Below are 20,381 nucleotides of genomic sequence, written 5' to 3'. Positions count from 1 at the left end.
CCTACCATACCACTCCCTAGCATACTACTCCCTAGCATACTACTCCCTAACATACCACTCCCTAACATACTACTCCCTAACATACCACTCCCTACCATACTACTCCCTAGCATACCACTCCCTAGCATACTACTCCCTAGCATACTACTCCCTAACATACCACTCCCTAGCATACTACTCCCTACCATACCACTCCCTAGCATACCACTCCCTACCATACCACTCCCTACCATACCACTCCCTAGCATACTACTCCCTAGCATACTACTCCCTACCATACCACTCCCTAGCATACCACTCCCTACCAAACCATTCCCTACCATACCACTCCCTAGCATACTACTCCCTACCATACTACTCCCTAGCATACTACTCCCTAGCATACTACTCCCTAGCATACTACTCCCTACCATACCACTCCCTAGCATACTACTCCCTACCATACCACTCCAGCATACTACTCCCTACCATACCACTCCCTAGCATACCACTCCCTACCATACCACTCCCTAGCATACTACTCCCTACCATACCACTCCCTAGCATACTACTCCCTACCATACCACTCCCTAGCATACCACTCCCTACCATACCACTCCCTACCATACCACTCCCTAGCATACCACTCCCTACCATACCACTCCCTAGCATACAACTCCCTACCATACCACTCCCTAGCATACTACTCCCTACCATACCACTCCCTAGCATACCACTCCCTACCATACCACTCCCTAGCATACCACTCCCTACCATACCACTCCCTAGCATACCACTCCCTACCATACCACTCCCTAGCATACTACTCCCTACCATACCACTCCCTAGCATACCACTCCCTACCATACCACTCCCTAGCATACTACTCCCTACCATACCACTCCCTAGCATACCACTCCCTAGCATACCACTCCCTAGCATACCACTCCCTAGCATACTACTCCCTACCATACCACTCCCTAGCATACTACTCCCTACCATACCACTCCCTAGCATACTACTCCCTACCATACCACTCCCTAGCATACCACTCCCTACCATACTACTCCCTACCATACCACTCCCTAGCATACTACTCCCTACCATACCACTCCCTAGCATACTACTCCCTACCATACCACTCCCTAGCATACCACTCCCTAGCATACCACTCCCTACCATACCACTCCCTAACATACCACTCCCTAGCATACCACTCCCTAGCATACCACTCCCTACCATACCACTCCCTAGCATACCACTCCCTAGCATACCACTCCCTACCATACCACTCCCTACCATACCACTCCCTAGCATACCACTCCCTACCATACCACTCCCTACCATACCACTCCCTAGCATACCACTCCCTACCATACCACTCCCTAACATACCACTCCCTAGCATACCACTCCCTAGCATACCACTCCCTACCATACCACTCCCTAGCATACCACTGCCTACCATACCACTCCCTAGCATACTACTCCCTACCATACCACTCCCTAGCATACTACTCCCTACCATACCACTCCCTAGCATACCACTCCCTACCATACCACTCCCTAGCATACCACTCCCTAGCATACCACTCCCTAGCATACCACTCCCTACCATACCACTCCCTAGCATACTACTCCCTACCATACCACTCCCTAGCATACCACTCCCTACCATACCACTCCCTAGCATACTACTCCCTACCATACCACTCCCTAGCATACCACTCCCTAGCATACCACTCCCTAGCATACCACTCCCTAGCATACTACTCCCTACCATACCACTCCCTAGCATACTACTCCCTACCATACCACTCCCTAGCATACTACTCCCTACCATACCACTCCCTAGCATACCACTCCCTACCATACTACTCCCTACCATACCACTCCCTAGCATACTACTCCCTACCATACCACTCCCTAGCATACTACTCCCTAGCATACCACTCCCTAGCATACCACTCCCTAGCATACCACTCCCTACCATACCACTCCCTAACATACCACTCCCTAGCATACCACTCCCTAGCATACCACTCCCTACCATACCACTCCCTAGCATACCACTCCCTAGCATACCACTCCCTACCATACCACTCCCTACCATACCACTCCCTAGCATACCACTCCCTACCATACCACTCCCTACCATACCACTCCCTAGCATACCACTCCCTACCATACCACTCCCTACCATACCACTCCCTAACATACCACTCCCTAGCATACCACTCCCTACCATACCACTCCCTAACATACCACTCCCTAGCATACCACTCCCTACCATACCACTCCCTAGCATACTACTCCCTACCACACCACTCCCTACCATACCACTCCCTACCATACCACTCCCTAGCATACCACTCCCTAGCATACTCCCTACCACACCACTCCCTACCATACCACTCCCTACCATACCACTCCCTAGCATACCACTCCCTACCATACCACTCCCTACCATACCACTCCCTAGCATACCACTCCCTAGCATACCACTCCCTACCATACCACTCCCTAACATACCACTCCCTAGCATACCACTCCCTACCATACCACTCCCTAACATACCACTCCCTAGCATACCACTCCCTAGCATACCACTCCCTAGCATACTACTCCCTACCATACCACTCCCTAGCATACTACTCCCTACCATACCACTGCCTACCATACCACTCCCTGCCCTCTGACCCCCATTATCTATTGTCATGTTTTCATTGATAATTTTACTGGCAGGAACCCACCCAGTGTACCAAACACAACCCCCACCCCATCACCACCTCCATGTGAGTGACCATGGCCAGAACACAACCCCCCCATCACTACCTCCATGTGAGTGACCATGGACAGAACACAACTCCCCCCCCCATCACTCCCTCCATGTGAGTGACCATGGCCAGAACACAACCCCCCCCCATCACTACTCCATGTGAGTGACCATGGCCGGAACACAACCCCCCATCACTACCTCCATGTGAGTGACCATGGCCAGAACACAACCCCCCATCACTACCCCATGTGAGTGACCATGGCCAGAACACAACCCCCCATCACTACCTCCATATGAGTGAACATGGCCAGAACACAACCCCCCATCATTACCTCCATGTGAGTGACCATGGCCGGAGCACAACCCCCCATCACTACCTCCATGTGAGTGACCATGGCCGGAACACAACCCCCCCATCACTACCTCCATGTGAGTGACCATGGCCGGAACACAACCCCCCATCACTACCTCCATGTGAGTGACCATGGCCAGAACACAACCCCCCCATCACTACCTCCATGTGAGTGACCATGGCCAGAACACAACCCCCCATCACTACCTCCATATGAGTGACCATGGCCAGAACACAACCCCCCATCACTACCTCCATGTGAGTGACCATGGCCAGAACACAACCCCCCCCATCACTACCTCCATGTGAGTGACCATGGCCAGAACACAACCCCCCATCACTACCTCCATATGAGTGACCATGGCCAGAACACAACCCCCCCATCACTACCTCCATGTGAGTGACCATGGCCAGAACACAACCCCCCATCACTACCTCCATGTGAGTGACCATGGCCAGAACACAACCCCCCCCATCACTACCTCCATGTGAGTGACCATGGCCAGAACACAACCCCCCCATCACTACCTCCATGTGAGTGACCATGGCCGGAACACAACCCCCCATCACTACCTCCATGTGAGTGACCATGGCCAGAACACAACCCCCCATCATGTGAGTGACCATGGCCAGAACATAACCCCCCCATCACTACCTCCATGTGAGTGACCATGGCCAGAACACAACCCCCCATCACTACCTCCATATGAGTGACCATGGCCAGAACACAACCCCCCCATCACTACCTCCATATGAGTGACCATGGCCAGAACACAACCCCCCCATCACTACCTCCATATGAGTGACCATGGCCAGAACACAACCCCCCATCACTACCTCCATATGAGTGACCATGGCCAGAACACAACCCCCCCATCACTACCTCCATATGAGTGACCATGGCCAGAACACAACCCCCCATCACTACCTCCATATGAGTGACCATGGCCAGAACACAACCCCCCCCATCACTACCTCCATGTGAGTGACCATGGCCAGAACACAACCCCCCATCACTACCTCCATGTGAGTGACCATGGCCAGAACACAACCCCCCATCACTACCTCCATGTGAGTGACCATGGCCAGAACACAACCCCCCCCATCACTACCTCCATGTGAGTGACCATGGCCAGAACACAACCCCCCATCACTACCTCCATGTGAGTGACCATGGCCAGAACACAACCCCCCATCACTACCTCCATGTGAGTGACCATGGCCAGAACACAACCCCCCCATCACTACCTCCATGTGAGTGACCATGGCCAGAACACAACCCCCCATCACTACCTCCATGTGAGTGACCATGGCCAGAACACAACCCCCCATCACTACCTCCATGTGAGTGACCATGGCCAGAACACAACCCCCCATCACTACCTCCATGTGAGTGACCATGGCCAGAACACAACCCCCCATCACTACCTCCATGTGAGTGACCATGGCCAGAACACAACCCCCCCATCACTACCTCCATGTGAGTGACCATGGCCAGAACACAACCCCCCCATCACTACCTCCATGTGAGTGACCATGGCCAGAACACAACCCCCCCATCACTACCTCCATGTGAGTGACCATGGCCAGAACACAACCCCCCATCACTACCTCCATGTGAGTGACCATGGCCAGAACACAACCCCCCATCACTACCTCCATGTGAGTGACCATGGCCAGAACACAACCCCCCATCACTACCTCCATGTGAGTGACCATGGCCAGAACACAACCCCCCCATCACTACCTCCATATGAGTGACCATGGCCAGAACACAACCCCCCATCACTACCTCCATATGAGTGACCATGGCCAGAACACAACCCCGCCCCCCCCCAGATGTTTGTCACTGTGCTGTTGTCGTCTTTGTAGATGGAAAATGAAAGTATAAATAGGAAAGGAAGAGTGCTGTGTCCGTCTCTCAATAGTGCCAAACAAATAGCCTGTTTTCCACCACAATGGAACGATCTCGTGAAGTCAATCAGTCCTAATTTCCGATACTTCAAAGTAGCTCTTGCACGTAAGGTTTTTGTTTCAACCACTAGTAGGCGCTGTAGGCTTTAATTTGCACAGCAATCTCACCAGTTCACTTCTGAAGACACAAGGTGGCGCTGTTTATAGTTTACTGAGTGAGAGGCGTGTATATACACACCACTACGACACACTATGATAGTATTTTCCTCAAAACATTACAATATGGAAACAGTGTGTACTAATACCATACCACTATTAAATAACTCAAATTATTTTCTATGATTTTCAACAACTGAGGATCCCTAACACATCTACTACCATGTAATTTATCACAAACAGCTTCCATATACACTGGTTTGAAAACAACACCACAATAACAACCTGACAAGTGTCAGACAGACTTTATCCCCCCTCTACTTTGCAGGCTAGTATCAATCTACATGCTCTCCCAAACCTTGCCAGAGTTCCAATATCTCCACTAGTCTGTATTATATCTAATAACACACTGCACTGGCTGTGCAACAACAACAGAAGTCAATATAGGTTTGTTGTGGTGGAACTCCAAGAACACCAGGGTCAGAACCCTATTATGATGTAATGAATAATGTATGTAAATGAGCTGTCCCCAATCACAACCAGACAGAACAAGATTTGACCAGTCTAATCCTGAGTGAGCGGGTTTGGTTGCTCACTTCCAATTCTCGCACATGTGTAACAATGAATTCCTGTGCGAGAGAGAGAGAGAGAGAGAGAGAGAGAGAGAGAGAGAGTGAGAGCTGTTGACAGGGGAAAGGAGGAAGGGAGGGGCACAAATCACAGGCAGACTAACCATTTTTCATTTTCAAATAATACCGCTCTCTCTCTCTGAAGTCAAAAAGTGACTTTTTTTCTCTGACAGGTTCATTTGAATAGTTTTATTGGGACATGTCATGACAGGATAGCTAAATTATGCATGCTATAGAAACATAGAATAGGTAGAATATATCTCTATAATATGATATGGAGTGAAAGCTGACCGTATGGAGGGACTTTTAAAAGTCCAGTGACAGCTGCACATTGGTCAGTCAATATTTGCAAACATTACTCAGTCAAAATAGTGCACTTATAATACGTTTAGAGGTGGCTATATCCCTTTTTAAAATAAGAATAGAGGTATATCCCTCTATGTAAATTAAATAACCCTTCAACAAAACCATGAGAGTAATAGAGACTCCAGATATTACACACAGGTGTAAAACAACCCTCAAACAAAACCATGAGAGTACGAGAGAAGTCCAGATATTACACACGGGTGTAAAACAACCCTCAAACAAAACCATGAGAGTACGAGAGAAGTCCAGATATTACACACGGGTGTAAAACAACCCTCAAACAAAACCATGAAAGTACGAGAGAAGTCCAGATATTACACACGGGTGTAAAACAACCCTCAAACAGATAAAACGGGTGTAAAACAATGAGAGTACGAGAGAAGTCCAGATATTACACACGGGTGTAAAACAACCCTCAAACAAAACCATGAGAGTACGAGAGAAGTCCAGATATTACACACGGGTGTAAAACAACCCTCAAACAAAACCATGAAAGTCTGATTTGTCCAGATATTACAACGGGTTAAAATATTGTCAAACAAAACCACGAGAGACAGAGAAGTCCAGATATTACACACGGGTGTAAAACAATGAGAGTACGAGAGAAGTCCAGATATTACACAGGGTGTAAAACAAACATCCTCAAACAAAACCATTTATAGAGAGAAGTCCAGATATTACACACGGGTGTAAAACAACCCTCAAACAAAACCATGCACTACTGAGAACCAGGGCCCGGGTGTAAAACAATCAAACAAAACCATGTCAACCAGGGTCCAGATATATAACGGGTGTAAAACAACTGTCAAACAAAACCATGAAAGTACAGGGCCAGATATTATAACGGGTGTAAAACAACCCTCAAACAAAACCACAGGGCGAGAGAAGTCCAGATATTACACACGGGTGTAAAACAATGTGAGTACCAGGGTCCAGATATTACGGGTGTAAAACAACCCTCAAACAAAACCATGAGAGAGAGAAGTCCAGATATTACACACGGGTGTAAAACAACCCTCAAACAAAACCATGAGAGTACGAGAGGCCAGATATTACAATGTAAAACAACCCTCAAACAAAACCATGGGTACGAGAGAAGTCCAGATATTACACACGGGTGTAAAACAACCCTCAAACAAAACCATGAGAGTGAGGAGAGAAGTCCAGATATTACAACGGGTGTAAACCACCCTCAAACAAAACCATGGGTACGAGAGAAGTAGATATTGCACACTGTAAAACAACCCTCAAACAAAACCATATAATCCAGTACTACTGTCAACCCTCAAACAAAACCATGGGCCCCATATAATGTACTACGGGTGTCAATCATATGCTGTCTGATTTGTCTGCCAATCTGTTAATATATTGTATTCAAATCAGACAAGCTACCTTTGACCAGGGCCCAATATAATCCACACACTTTGCATCCCAAATGGCATCCTATTCCCTTTAAAATGCACTACTGTCAACCAGGTCCCTATATTATGCACTACTGTCAACCAGGGCCCTATATAATGCACTACTGTCAACCAGGGACCTATATAATGCACTACTGTCAACCTGGGCCCTATATAATGTACTACTGTCAACCAGGGCCCTATATAATGCACTACTGTCAACCAGGGCCCTATATAATGCACTACTGTCAACCAGGGCCCTATATAATGCACTACTGTCAACCAGGGCCCTATATAATGCACTACTGTCAACCAGGGCCCTATATAATGCACTACTGTCAACCAGGGTCCTATATAATGCACTACTTTCAACCAGGGCCCTATATAATGCACTACTGTCAACCAGGGCACTTATATAATGCACTACTGTCAACCAGGGCCCTATATAATACACTACTGTCAACCAGGGCCCTATATAATGCACTATTGTCAACCAGGTTCCTATATAATACACTACTGTCAACCAGGGCCCTATATAATGCACTACTTTTGACCAGAGCCATAAGGGACTGGGGTGCCATTTGAGCCGTCCGTTTGTCGACCTGTTAAATGTTAACCTGACGGAGCTGAGATCACTGAGGGAGGTTCCTCAAACGCTTTTCTCTCAAGTTCCTGGAAAGACGACAGCCCAGTTTGTTTTACTTTCAAGGTGGAATTTCTTGGAATTTCACATTGACTTCAAGAGAAGGGGAAGAAGATGAGAGAAAATCTAAGCCAGAGGGGACTGTACACACTCTTTCAAACATTTATTGAATGACCTGCATGGCTGAGGACTTATCTTGGCTTGTGTGTATATTTCTATATATGGTTTACCTAAATGACTCTTCATTGCAGTTATCTTTCAGGCTTGGCTGTAGTTGGCTAGTGAAGGCATCACGTTCACACATAGACAGGAAGATAAAAAAAAATTCTGTGTGTAGCCAACACATATTGTTAAAATAGGCTTAAACCCAAAGAGCTTTGTAGAAAACGGGTGAATTAACAAATATTCTTCAACCCAAAGAGCTTTGTAGAATACAGGTGAATTAACTAATATTCTTCAACCCAAAGAGCTTTGTAGAATACGGGTGAATTAACAAATATTCTTCAACCCAAAGAGCTTTGTAGAAAACGGGTGAATTAACAAATATTCTTCAACCCAAAGAGCTTTGTAGAATACGGGTGAATTAACAAATATTCTTCAACCCAAAGAGCTTTGTAGAAATTCTTCAACCCAAAGAGCTTTGTAGGGTGAATTAACAAAATTAACAAAAATAGAATGATGTTCTTCAACCCAAAGACTTAAATGTTTGTAGAATACGGGTGAATTAACAAATATTCTTCAACCCAAAGAGCTTTGTAGAATACGGGTGAATTAACATTTGACCAAAAAAAGAAAAATGTGAACTTCCACTGGACATCTGTTCGTCGAACATCTCATTCCAAAATCATGTGCATTACTATGGAGTTGGTCCCTCCTTTGCTGCTATAACATCCTCCACTCTTATGGAAAGGCTTTCCACAAGCTGTGAGTGTTGCAACTGAGGACAGGCAATATTTGTGCGCTACACCCTTCAGCACTCGGTGGTCCCATAGAACTTGTGTGGCCTACCACTTAGGGCTGAGCCGTTGTTGCTCCTAGACGTTTCCAATTCACAATAACAGCACTTACTTGACACGGGCAGCTCTAGCAGGGCAGAAATTTGTCAAACTGACTTGTTGTCAAGGTTGCAGCCTATGACAGTGCCATGTTGAATATCACTGAGCTCTTCAGTATGGGCCATTCTACTGCCAATGTTTGTCTATGGAGATTGCATGCCGGTGTGCTCAACAGGTGTGGCTGAAATAGCCTAATCCACTAATTTGAAGGGGTGTCCACATACTTTTGGTCATGTAGTGTGCATTGTAAAATGGCAATCAAACTTGTGCAGAATAGCATGCAATGACATTGTGCATGGCCTGCTTAATTGATGACCATGTTTGTTTGTGTGCAAAACTATAGACAATTAAAACCACACACTGATTATTGCACGTGTGTAATAGCCATGTAATGATTGAAAATCTGTCATTAATGTCTCTCTCTATGATAGCTCAAATCACACTGAGCACATTGAATTTGAGGGTAACAGCGTTGTGTTGCTGGGTAAGGTAGCCTATAGAATAATGGAACGTACGTCCTTCTGAAACCTCGCTCTCAATTATGTTAGCGGATGACTTTACTAGTACGGCTTGCCGACACTAAATCCAGTATTTTTCCATCAAGTGGCACGCTGGGTCACGTGACAGTTAGGGTTTAAAAAAACGCTGTCATGTTTGCATCCTTTACAGAGAGCAGCAATGATACTGCATATTTGTTTAACTCTCCTAAATTGCAATCGGGACTAATGTTACATGGTCTTTGATGCTAACGTCATGTTCTGAACTGAAGAGGGACACCACATAGCGTGGACATTTCCCTTCCATGTCATTTTTGTAAACTTGTGCAGTGCGCGGATTCATTGTAACCACTCCCACTCGTGGCTGGTGGAAAATTACCAGCAACAGGCTCACGAGTCAGGCGATTGTATTGTGGACTGTATCTCCTTTACCTAATGTAAACACGTTTCATCTTTGTATCTCGTGTAGGTTGCACAGCACAGACTAGTGAATTGCAATGTCATGATCACAACAAAACAGCGTGATGGTGAGCTGGGTCGATAACGAAACGAAATGCTGTTGATAAGTCACACATCCTTTTGCAATGGATACAGTGTTGGAAAAATACATTTCTCTAAACGTCAATCAAGTCAAGGCTATTGTGCAATACTAGCGACACTTCTCAAGTTGCAAAGTGATTGTTGATTGTTAACAAACGCGCACACAATGGCAAAACAATATTGAAAGCACTATTTGCCATTCACGTTGAGGCATTGAAAAGTCCATTCTGCTTGATCGGAATCCGCCCTCTTTTTTCTGACCACGGGCGGAGCAGTCGCGTGGGTGCCTGGACGAATTTAAATTGATTGACAACAGAGTTACCCAATAGAGTTCAAGCAACGATGTCCGTAAAAAACAACTTCACCAATGGGAGTGTAAAATGGGCGTGACGTTAGTCCAAACTTTCCGCGGCGCCATCGGCTGAAAACTAAACCGAGATGGAATCTCCCAGTCTGAACCGGTTTCAACCGGTTATGTGAGTTAGTTGCTTCAACGAGGAGAAGAGGCGCAGGAATACAATCTCTCAAACCGCCCCGCTGCAACAAAAAAAACCAACATTATAGTTAAAGAATTAAATTGTAAATTAAGATTTATTTTTATTTCGTAAAATGAATCGGAGTATATTATTGAGCGTACCGTGATAATAGTTGCGGAATCCACATCTGTGATCCTTATTAACTAGCCATCAATATACACCTTCTGGAATTGGAGCCAGCTAACGTGTCAGAGATAACAGTAACGTTAGCCAGTCTATTTCTGACTAAACAACAACGATATTGTATATCACCTTGTAGCAAGCTTCCCTGTGGGGAAAAAAGCCAATCTTCTTTCAGTCAGAGGCTTGGACTTTTGGTAGGTAACTCAGGGGTGCAAAGTAGCATTTGACTTGGGGGGGGGGTAGAAAAAAAAAATATTTTAGACTTTAATTTCACTTTTGGAATGTAAAATCCAGAGAGCATCCAGTAATAAAGTGTAACTACTAGTTAGGTAAGTAAGTGGCAACGTTGCTGTGTGATGCACTTTACAAGGGATGCTGGTGTGTGAGAAAGTCCGCGAGGGTTGGGTGTGAGTGGTGTGGTGATGATAGCAAGCAATGCTGAGGACTGGGGGGACGACAAACAAAAAAATAATGAATTAATTCATCCAGTCCTTCCTCAGAAACAGCGTCCGTGGTGTGAGCGGATGTATTTTGTTGCTAGTTTTCTAACGTTAATTGTGCTAACTTTACCAGTGATGCGCCGTGTTTGGACGGCAAAGTTAGTTGTTATTTTAGTAAGGCATAAAAACATTAAGATGCATTAGGGTCATGGCTACTTTTCAAACTTATATAAAAAGAAGCTATTTTGTTAGGCGTGTATTACTAGCTGTACAGTTAACTGTCTGGGTAGTAAAGGACGCAAGCCTTCCCTTTGATAAGCGTGGAGTGGGAGGGGTAGGGGAGGCGTGTGTCTGGGAGTCAGGGTGATGATAGCCTGCTATGGAGGACCACACGTTTTCTCTGGTGACATAGACTTCCTTTTGTCTTGGTATCAACGACAGTCCTATCAATAGCTTGGCATCGAATCAGAATCAGGGCAATGTAGCCAGGGCAATGCGCTGGTGGTGCTGTGTCTATTTACTATTTTACATTTTTTTAATCGAATTGAGATCGTTGAATTTTCCGCCAATTGAAACGAACTTGTAAACTAGCCTTACCTGTTTCCAGTTTCGCTAAGTTGTTATCGTTTACGAAGTGTTGCAGGTAATGGATAAATGTCACGTGGGCTGCTTAGCGCATGTTTTATTGCCGCGTTCAAATATACTGGGAACTAGTACATCTCCGACGTACCGACTTCAGCTGTCGGGAAAAAAACGATCTCTGACTGGGAAAAATCGATTTGAATAGTCATCAAACTCGGGACGTCGGGCCTCCTTCTAGAGCTCCGACTTTCCCACCCGAAGATCAATGATGTCATGATTTGACTTTGTATTTTTCCATGCACCCAGTTGTTTTGAACGCGGCATTATATAGACCTGGAACGCACCCAATAATACCTAACGTTAACTACAGGGTCACACGGTAGATAAACTGATTGATATAAGACGATAAAGCAGCTTATTTCAGTATTCTTCTACATTCATCAGTGTTTACTGTAACATTTTAAGGTGTGTTTGAACTTCAAAATAGCCACGCCTGGCAGGTGCAGATGTAAACAAAGTGACGTTCTGTGGCACGTGGTTAAATTGTGTTATGGAGGTGGCATGATAATGTGATATTTTCAGTATGTCACACATGTTTGTTTATTAAACGATATCAGAAAAAGCTTTTTATGAATTGTCAAAATACAACTGTCAGAATGTTCCTTTATGGAAAGCGTATATGCCTGATCTAAACTTAGCTGTCATTGTGTTTTGTTTTTCAGTGTATTTTCTTATTTATAGCTTTGAGTAGTTTGTGTGACAAGATATAACTTATTGGAAAAAGTGAGCAAGGGGCCAGCTCATGTCATGCTTGTTTACTAGTGGAGATGAGGAGGAGGGGTGTGTCACAGGAGGTTGCTGTGAGGAGGACAGCTCATACTAATGTCTGGAATAGAATGGTATCAAACGCATGGAAGCTGCGTGTTTGATGAGTTCGACATCTTTACATTGATTCCTTTGCTGCCATCACTTTGAGCCATCCTCCCCAATTTAAGGAGCCACCAGCATCCTGTGCATGTATGTAACTGACTGGGGAGCAGGGGAAGGGGGTTGGGAGAGGTGGTGAGCTGGTTGGAATGCTCCATTCATTCACATGACTCTCTGCCTGTTGCTGTTGAATGTTTTCTCTGCCTCTGTCAGTCATAACACACACACACACAGTCTAACCCCCTCCTTGCTGTCCATCCTTGCAGAGCTCCATGCCAGCAGTTATGACAGTGTTAGCAGACCATGCAGCGCAGCAGCTGCTAGACTTCAGCCAGAAACTAGACATCAACCTGTTGGACAACGTGGTCAACTGTCTGTACCACGGGGTCGGAACACAGGTAAGTAGTGCTGCTGACCTTTCCCCCTTACTACCACTGACTCCCCCCTTACTACCACGGAACTACCACGGACTTCCCCCCTTACTACCACTGACTTCCCCCCCTTACTACCACTGACTTCCCCCTTACTACCACTGACTCCCCCCCCCCTTACTACCACTGACTTCCCCCCTTACTACCACTGACTTACCCCCCTTACTACCACTGACTTCCCCCCTTACTACCACTGATACTACCACTGACTTCCCCCCTTACTACCACTGACTCCCCCCTTACTACCACTGACTCCTCCCCCTTACTACCACTGACTCCCCCCCCTTACTACCATTGACTTTCCAGATGGATGTACTACCACTGACTCTGACTACCAGATATACTACCACTGTCCCACTTACTACCATTGATCTTCAGATGGATGTACTTACTCTGACTGAGATATGTGGTTGTCCCACCTAGCTATCTTATCTTCAGATGAATGTCCCACCTAGCTATCTTCAGATGAATGAGACTATGACTGAGATATGTGGTTGTCCCACCTAGCTATCTTCAGATGAATGTACTGACTATGACTGAGATATGTGGTTGTCCCACCTAGCTATCTTCAGATGAATGTACTGACTCTGACTGAGATATGTGGTTGTCCCACCTAGCTATCTTCAGATGAATGTACTGACTCTGACTGAGATATGTGGCATGTCCCACCTAGCTATCTTCAGATGAATGTACTGACTCTGACTGAGATATGTGGCATGTCCCACCTAGCTATCTTCAGATGAATGTACTGACTCTGACTGAGATATGTGGTTGTCCCACCTAGCTATCTTCAGATGGATGTACTTACTCTGACTGAGATATGTGGCATGTCCCACCTAGCTATCTTCAGATGGATGTAGTTACTCTGACTGAGATATGTGGTTGTCCCACCTAGCTATCTTCAGATGGATGTACTGACTATGACTGAGATATGTGGTTGTCCCACCTAGCTATCTTCAGATGAATGTACTGACTCTGACTGAGATATGTGGTTGTCCCACCTAGCTATCTTCAGATGAATGTACTGACTCTGACTGAGATATGTGGTTGTCCCACCTAGCTATCTTCAGATGGATGTACTTACTCTGACTGAGATATGTGGTTGTCCCACCTAGCTATCTTCAGATGAATGTACTGACTCTGACTGAGATGTGTGGTTGTCCCACCTAGCTATCTGTAGATGAATGTACTGACTATGACTGAGATATGTGGTTGTCCCACCTAGCTATCTTCAGATGGATGTACTTACTCTGACTGAGATATGTGGTTGTCCCACCTAGCTATCTTCAGATGAATGTACTTACTGGAAGTCACTCTGGATTAGAGTGTTTGCTAGATGACTAAAATGTAACTGTAAGTTGTCAAGTAACCACAAAGTTAATGGAGTTTTGCGGGATTTGTAATTTTGCTATGATGGTCGCTTGCTCAGGTGCCTTGCAAGGTTTTACTTATAGTTTTTGGAGGACAGATAGAAGAACAGGGAGAGATACAAGTTACTATTGTAGAAAATAATGTCTGAAATTGTGATGTATTAACAGGGACAGCTTTTCTATCACACTTTGTCATTGGTTGAAGGGTTTAAGTTGAAATGCATCTGCCTTTTTAAATGTTGTGTGTGTGCAGGGCATAAAATGTACCAGTCACTCACGTTTTGGTGTGCCAGTCACTCACGTTTTGGTGTGCCAGTCACTCACGTTTTGGTGTGCCGGTCACTCACGTTTTGGTGTGCTGGTCACTCACGTTTTGGTGTGCCGGTCACTCACGTTTTGGTGTACCGGTCACTCACGTTTTGGTGTACCGGCCACTCACGTTTTGGTGTACCGGTCACTCACGTTTTGGTGTACCGGCCACTCACGTTTTGGTGTACCGGCCACTCACGTTTTGGTGTACCGGCCACTCACGTTTTTTACCAGACAAAATATATATTTATTTTCTGTTAAAAATGGCAGAAATGGATGAGAATGCTTTATAATCTAAAATAATAAATGTATTACTAGTAAGAAGTAATGTGGTATAGTTCTTATTTATTTCATTTTTTTAAACCAATATGCCAACGTTTATATGTACACTACCGTTTAAAAGTTTGGGGTCACTTAGAAATGTCCTTGTTTTTGAAAGAAAAGCACATTTTTTTTGTCCATTAAAATAACATCAAATTGATCAGAAATACAGTGTAGACATTGTTAATGTTTTAAAATGACTATTGTAGCTGGAAACGGCAGATTTTTTTTTATTGGAATATCTACATAGGTGTACAGAGGCCCATTATCAGCAACCATCACTCCTGTGTTCCAATGGCACGTTATGTTAGCTAAAGTTTATCATTTTAAAAGGCTAATTGATCATTAGAAAACCCTTTTGCAATTATGCTAGCTGCCCTTCTAGGCAGGAGTTGCTCTGTCCAGTGTCTGTGTTTGCCCATCTTAATCTTTTCGTTTTATTGGCCAGTCTGAGATATGGCTTTGTCTTTGCAACTCTGCCTAGAAGGTCAGCATCCCGGAGTCGCCTCTTCACTGTTGACATTGAGACTGGTGTTTTGCGGGTAATATTTAATGAAGCTGCCAGTTGAGGACTTGTGAGGCGTCTGTTTCTCAAACTAGACACTCTAATGTACTTGTCCTCTTGCTCAGTTGTGCACCGGGGCCTCCCACTCCTCTTTCTATTCTGGTTAGAGCCAGTTTGCTCTGTTCTGTGAAGGGAGTAGTACATAGCGTTGTACGAGATCTTCAGTTTCTTGGCAATTTCTCCGGTGGAATAGCCTTCATTTATCAGAACAAGAATAGACTGACAAGTTTCAGAAGAAAGTTATTAGTTTCTGGCCATTTTGAGCCTGTAATCGAACCCACAAATGCTGATGCTCCAGATACTCAACTAGTCTAAAGAAGGCCAGTTTTATTGCTTCTTTAATCAGAACAGTTTTCAGCTGTGCTAACATAATTGCAAAATGGTTCTCTAATGATCAATTAGCCTTTTAAAATTATAAACTTTAGCTAACACAACGTGCCATTGGAACACAGGAGTGATGGTTGCTGATAATGGGCCTCTGTGCGCCTATGTAGATATTCCATTAAAAGTCAGCCATTTCCAGCTACAATAGTCATTTACAACATTAATTAACAAAGTTTACACTGTATCTCTGATCAGTTTGATGTTATTTTAATGGTCAAAAATGTGCTTTTCTTTCAAAAACAAGGACATTTCTAAGTGACCCCAAACTTTTGAATGGTAATGTATATATTCTTGTTCCATCCCTTTAGATTTGTGTGTATTAGGAAGTTGGTGTGGAATTGTTAGATTTGTGTGTATTGGGTAGTTGTTGTGGAATTGTTAGATTACTTGTTAGATTTGTGTGTGTTAGGTAGTTGTTGTGGAATTGTTAGATTACTTGTTAGATTTGTGTGTGTTAGGTAGTTGTTGTGGAATTGTTAGATTACTTGTTAGATTTGTGTGTGTTAGGTAGTTGTTGTGGAATTGTTAGATTACTTGTTAGATGTTACTGCACTGTCGGAACTAGAAACACAAGCATTTCACTGCACTCGCAATAACATCTGACCAATAACATCTGCTAACCCTGTGTATGTGACCAATAACATCTGCTAACCCTGTGTATGTGACCAATAACATCTGCTAACCCTGTGTATGTGACCAATAACATCTGCTAACCCTGTGTATGTGACCAGTAAGATTTGGTTTGAAATGGACATCTTACTCGCCAATGCCAGTATCTACCTGCATTTGGCAGGTGGCGGGTCTTCATTTTAGGCTGTGTGTGTGTGTGTGTGTGTGTGTGTGAAAGGTGTGTGCCTATGTTTCAAAATGGTATTTCATCCATTTCTGTACCTGCGTTGCAGCAAAGGCTGGCTCAGGAGGTTCTGACCCAGCTGAAAGAGCACCCGGATGCTTGGACCAGAGTGGACACCATACTGGAGTTCTCCCAGAGCATGAACACCAAAGTAAGTCAAAACCCCGCAGGGAGCACCCGTTGGTGGAGGGTCGCAGCACTCCAGCTGTGAGGAAGTTAGGTGCTGGTAGTTACAACTCACTTGTCACTCAGTCGGTAGAGCACTACGCTTGCAAACGCCAGGATAGTGGGTTCCATTTCCCCACGTCACGTGTATGTAAACATGTACGCACACATGACTAAAAGTGGATTTGGATGAAAACGTCTGCTAAATGTCAGATGCAGTGTTGTCACTTAGGCCCTTTCCCCCTTGAGGAGCATATGGCATCAACAGCAGCGCTCTTACATAGAACAACAACTTTACACAGGGTTCGATGGATCAAACTAAAACACACACACACTCAAAAGTAGGTTATCGTTTAGTTTTGTCTGCTGAGCCCAATGGTAGGTTATTAGTTCTGTCTCAATGGTAGGTAGTTCATTTGTTCTGTCTGCCGAGCCCAATGGTAGGTTATCATTTAGTTCTGTCTGCCGAGCCCAATGGTAGGTTATCCCTAGTTTTGTCACAAATTATCTGATTTGATAGAATGGTTTTATAGAATATTTCTGGAGCCCAATGGATGGTTTGGTTGTTTTTGGTCTGTAGGTTTGGGAGTTCTGTAACACTGATGGTAGGTTATTGTTTACTTTCCTTAGAGACCCCCTGTCCCCCCCCATTCACCATCTGATTTGAGTCAAACTAGGCATCTCCACAGTGAAATAGCTTAGTATGGTACTCTTTACACGTTGAAATGGGAGTTTAACACTGATATGGTTTACTCACTCCTCACGTGAAATACCATTCAGTATGGTCAAACTAGGCATCTCCACAGTGAAATACCTTAGTATGGTACTCACTACACGTAAATACCTTAGTATGGTACTCACTACACGTAAATACCTTAGTATGGTACTCACTACACGTAAATAACTTAGTATGGTACTCACTGCACGTGAAATACCTTAGTATGGTACTCACTACTACTGCTCACAATCATAGTGAGCAGTAGTAGCGGCGTCTTTTTGTAGGCACTAACGGAGGATAAGTCCCCCGGGGCTCGTTGGGCAATCCATTGGGGGAGATTAATGTTTTTTGTTGTTGTCTAAACGCTGAAAATATAACTTATGTTTTGTTCTATGAGATAATCTTCATCAGTTAAAACACATTTTTCTGAATTTTTTAAGAATTTATGTAAATCAAAAATAAGCTACCGTTGTGCTGACAATGTAAAACATGTTAAATACGCTGCAGGCACAGCTTCACAACTTCATAGCCGATAAATAGCCATGTAACACAGCCAGAGAATGTTTTAGTTGTGATACCACTAAGTTAGTATGTTATAATATTTGCCTCCCCAGATGGTTTGGTTAGTTGTAAAGGGGTACGCAGACAGGAGGGGGAGATGCCATGCTTAGCTTACCTTATAAGAGCTTCCCGAAGTCTCCTCTTGACAACACCGTTCGGAGGTAACGATAAAACAAGCCCCCTCCCGCTGAAGAGCAAAACAATAGACCAGCCTGGTAAGCAGAAAGATCACTACCTTGTTAAGCTAAGTAGTGGCGTGAACATCTTTGTGACCTCATGTTGTTCCATTTCTGTGACAGTTGGCAACAGACTTTTTCTGACCACATAAAGGCTTCATAGTCCCTAAAGGTCATTGGTAACGGACTGATATTATATCATAGAACAAAACATACATAAGTTCTCCTAAGCCTGTGGTCACCTCCAGACCTTTGTGTTCAGTTATATGTCCCCAAAACCCCATTCATTTCCCCAATAGGAAGGGCCAATGAAGCAGAGAGTAGAGAATGCTAACTCATTTCTGTTTTTTAGTACTACAAGCCGGTGAGCTCTCTTCCTTCCTTGCACTCGCATACAGCTCATAGCCTACATACTGAAAACCTACGCACACGTCCAAATCAACTTGACAACCCAATGATGGGTAGTACTTTCCAGTTTATTTGGCAAAACAAAACACACATATTAAGGTGGGCAAAGGGAGGGCTTCTCCTGTCCCAGTATTTGTTTAACCATCAAAGAGGCTCTTGTATAGATCTCTGTATTTTCTATAAGTGTTCAAAATGAAATGTCAATTTGAAGTTTTCCTCAAAGTGATGGTTGCCTTTGCCTTTTTGTTGTTGCCTGTTGCCCTTCAACCCCGACATCCATTACTAATGTCTTGAGTTGATCTACCAACAGTCTTGTTATAGTTTCAAATTCATTTACTTGTCCCAAAATGAGGTCTTTAGAGGAAAAGACAGGAAAGAAGGAATCACAAAAGGTAAAACACCTCTTGGATTTGTCTAAATTCTGCATTCACCTTTTTTTCCTCTCTCCATTTATTGTCAAAATAACAGACAACAACAGTGCATCATTTTCTTTGACAAAAACACTTGTTGTGAACATTTTTTTTTTTTTTAGTAATTGATAACTACTTTCAAATAATTTTGTTTTCCTAAAGAAACTGAATTGAATTAATTCAAGTTGTTACTACTTCCTATTTGCTATTGATATGAATCCTAATGTTCCGTTATGTTGATTGGTTGTAATAGGAGGAAAAGGGGTGTGTCTTCCTGTGCACCTTGAAACTGCTAGGCTTTGACGGCAGGCTGACACAAGGTCTACCCTTTTCATTCCCTTTGACTCTGTTCTGTTCAGCACTTTCTATTACACCTGCTTCAGTGGGGTACAGACTGCAGTCTGTCAGTCATTAGGGAGTGGGGTACAGACTGAAGTCATTAGGGAGGAAGGAGTGCAGGGTACAGACTGAAGTCAGTCAGTCATTAGGAGTGGGGAGAGGAAGTCATTGGGGTACAGACTGCAGTCAGTCAGTCATTATGGGGAGGAAGGAGTGGGGTACAGACTGGAGTCTGTCAGTCATTAGGGAGAAGGAGTGGGGTACAGACTGCAGTCTGTCAGTCATTAGGGAGGAAGGAGTGGGGTACAGACTGGAGTCTGTCAGTCATTAGGGAGGAAGGAGTGGGGGACAGACTGGAGTCTGTCAGTCATTTGGAGGAGGAGGTACAGAGAAGTCTCAGTCATTGGGGTAAAGCAGACTGAAGTCAGTCAGTCAGTAGGGAGGAGTGGGGACA

At 44.5% G+C, this 20,381-nt stretch overlaps 1 pseudogene; it reads left to right on the top strand.

Annotated features, from left to right (window-relative positions):
• The first annotated feature begins 10,746 nt into the window (after positions 1 to 10,746).
• Positions 10,747 to 20,381, top strand: part of LOC135537157 (exportin-1-like) — a 57,944-nt pseudogene continuing 48,309 nt past the window's right edge.

This window comes from Oncorhynchus masou, unplaced genomic scaffold (genome assembly GCF_036934945.1).
Source record: "Oncorhynchus masou masou isolate Uvic2021 unplaced genomic scaffold, UVic_Omas_1.1 unplaced_scaffold_714, whole genome shotgun sequence".
Lineage (NCBI taxonomy): Eukaryota > Metazoa > Chordata > Actinopteri > Salmoniformes > Salmonidae > Oncorhynchus > Oncorhynchus masou.
This window is presented reverse-complemented; position numbering and strand designations above follow the sequence as displayed.